We start from the raw sequence: 3270 nt of genomic DNA, 5'->3' as shown, positions 1-3270 counted from the left end.
TGGCGAATGTGCATCGATTACTGTAAGCTGAACAATGCGACCAGGAAGGACCATTTTCCCCTGTCGTTCATCGACCAAATGTTGGAGAGATTAGCTGGGAAGAAGTTTTTCTGCTTTCTAGATGGGTACAGCGGGTATTTCCAAAATTTACGTAGATCCTGAGGACCAGGACAAGACCACTTTCACTTGCCCGTTTGGAACCTATGCATACCGTCGCATGCCTTTCGGCCTATGCAACGCTCCAGGTACGTTTCAACGATGTATGATGAGCATATTTTCCGATTTGATTGAGGATTGCATAGAGATATTCATGGATGACTTCACGGTTTACGGAGACTCGTTCGACTCTTGCCTTCACCATTTGGATATAGTTTTGGAAAGGTGTCAAGCAAAGAGTTTGGTTTTGAACTTTGAGGTGTGCCATTTTTAGGTCACCGAATGGATAGTTTTAGGACACGTGGTCTCAGAAAGAGGTATCCAAGTGGATCGAGCCAAGGTAGATGTTATATCCAAATTACCATTCCCTACTGATCAGAAGGGAATAAGGGGTTTTCTGGGGCACGCCGGATTTTATCGAAGATTTATCAAGGATTTCTCCAAGATCGCCCAGCCCCTTACCAGATTACTTCAGAATGACGTGGAGTTCATTTTTGATGAGCAATGCAAGGCTGCTTTCAACCTTCTCAAGGAAAAGCTGATATCCGCACCTATCATAAGGGCTCCTGACTGGAACCATCCTTTCGAAGTAATGTGCGACGCCAGCGATTTTGCGGTAGGAGCCGTGCTGGGTCAGAAGATCGATGGGAAGAGGTACGTAATTTTTTATGCGTCCAAGACTCTGAATCAAGCCCAGTGGAATTACGATACCACTGAAAAAGAGATGCTGGCAGTGGTGTATTCTTTCGAGAAGTTCCGGCCATATTTGATGGGATCCAAAGTCATAGTGTATACTGACCATGCAGCGATTAAGTATCTGATTGCCAAGAAGGAATCCAAACCACGCTTGATCCGATGGGTACTCTTGTTACAAGAATTTGATTGGGAGGTGGAAGATAAGAGAGGAGTCGAGAACAAGGTGGCAGACCATTTGAGCAGAATAATGCAAGATGGAAACGGTGAAGAAGTGCATGACAAGTTTCCGGAGGAACATTTGTGTGAGGTGATTTTTGCGCCCAGAAAAATTGATTTGGAAGAAGTGTTCAAACTTACTGGTCAGAATGACACAGCAAAAGGGAAAGAGAAGATAGGGCAAGAGCCATGGTATGCGGACCTGGCCAACTACCAAGTGACTGGAGAGCTTCCAGAAGTACCGAGTGTTACCAAAGCACAAAGAATGAAGATCAGGAATGAAGCAAAATACTACTTTTGGGACGACCCCTATCTGTGGAGGGTAGGGTCCGATCAAGTGATAAGGACGTGCATTCCTGACTGGGAGCAGCGGGATGTTTTAACCCACTGCCATTCGTTAGCATGTGGAGGGCACTTCGGGTCCAAGAAGACGGCAAGGAAGATTCTGGATAGCGGCTTTTACTGGCCAACTCTCAACAAAGATGCTTACGAGTTCTGCAGGAGCTGTGAGCGTTGCCAACTGATCGGTGGAATATCTGCTCGGGATGAAATGCCGCAGGTACCTATAAAAGTTTGCGAGCTATTCGACATATGGGGAATGGACTTCATGGGGCCATTTCCTTCATCCTATGGGAATCTGTATATCCTAGTTGCTGTAGACTACGTCTCCAAATGGGTAGAAGCCAAGGCCACAAGCACGTGTGAAGCCAAGGAGGTGGTCAAGTTCTTAAAGAGTCATATTTTCAGCCGATTCGGTGTGCCCAGGGCGATCATATCCGATCAAGGTACGCACTTCTATAACCGTACAATTGAATCCTTGATGAAAAAGTACGGTGTGCACCATAGACTATCCAGCCCTTACCATCCGCAAGCAAATGGTCAAGCGGAGATTTCTAACCGCGAGATAAAGAAAATTTTGGAGAAGACTGTGAACACTTCTAGGAAGGATTGAAGTGTAAGGTTATAGGATGCTCTCTGGGCGTATCGAGCAGCCTACAAAACCCCCATAGGCATGTCCCCTTACCGGATCGTTTTTGGGAAGATGTGCCACTTACCGGTTGGGATCGAGCATCGAGCATACTGGGCAGTACAGAAAGTGAATATGGATGCTACAGCCTGTGAAGAGGAAAGGAAGCTGCAACTGCATGAGCTTGAGGAACTTAGATTGGAGTCATTCGACTCAGCCATGTGGTACAAAGAGCGAACTAAATTGTGGCATGATCGAAATCTAAGAACTAAGGAGCTCCACGTTGGCCAGAAAGTACTACTCTTCCAGTCAAGATTGAAGCTGATGCCAGGAAAGCTCAAGTCCAAATGGACAGGACCTTACATCATAACTGCACTTCGTTCCAATGGGGCAGTGGAAATTTCAGGGAGTTTTGCTAACTCTGAACCTTTCATAGTAAATGGACATAGGTTGAAAATATTCAGGGATAATAGCGAGGTGGGTGTAGTGGATGAAATTCCACTACAACCACTTACATCGGTTTCATACTGATCAGTAAGATAGGAATTAGGAGTTCCACGTGGCTAGTTTCTTTTGAAAATAGTTTGCATATACTGGCCAATTAGAATTCCAAATTGCCTAAGGAAGATGTAAATATTGTAAATACGTAGTTAGTCTTTGCATGCAAGATAATTTCTAAAAATCCAAAAATATTTTCGGGCCTTAATTTTAATTTGGAGTACACATTGACTAAGGGATTACTTATCTGGTGCTATTTCAGATTTTATTTAAGGGCCCATTTGATTTCTTTTCCTTATTAGGTAAGTATAGGGGGGATTATGGAGAGGACGAAAATTTGAATTAAAGTTGGTGCAGCTTTTGCAGGGTAGCAGCGGCTAGGATGGCGCGTGAGCAGAGAGAAGGGACACGCTGACCAATCAGAGGCCAGCAATTTCAACCGCCTCCCATCTGAAGCGTCACGACCGGCAACCCCAGATAACCGGTTACAACCACCTGCAACTGCTCTCTCTCACCCAAATTAAACTCACCGTCCCAACCCTTTTCCCTCACAAACCCTCATTTTCAAATTCGCTTTCAAGAAATTCTTGTCCATCTCTCTCACGGAAACATCATTCTCAACCCCAACTCTCTCCAAGATATCAAACCCTACTTTCCACCACTAAATTGCAGATTTCCGATCATGGGGAAGAAAGCGTTCGCCAAGAAAATCAAACCGCGCCGCCAAGAAACCCAGG

This window comes from Salvia splendens, chromosome 4, assembly GCF_004379255.2.
Source record: "Salvia splendens isolate huo1 chromosome 4, SspV2, whole genome shotgun sequence".
Lineage (NCBI taxonomy): Eukaryota > Viridiplantae > Streptophyta > Magnoliopsida > Lamiales > Lamiaceae > Salvia > Salvia splendens.
Note: the sequence above shows the minus strand (reverse complement) of the source record.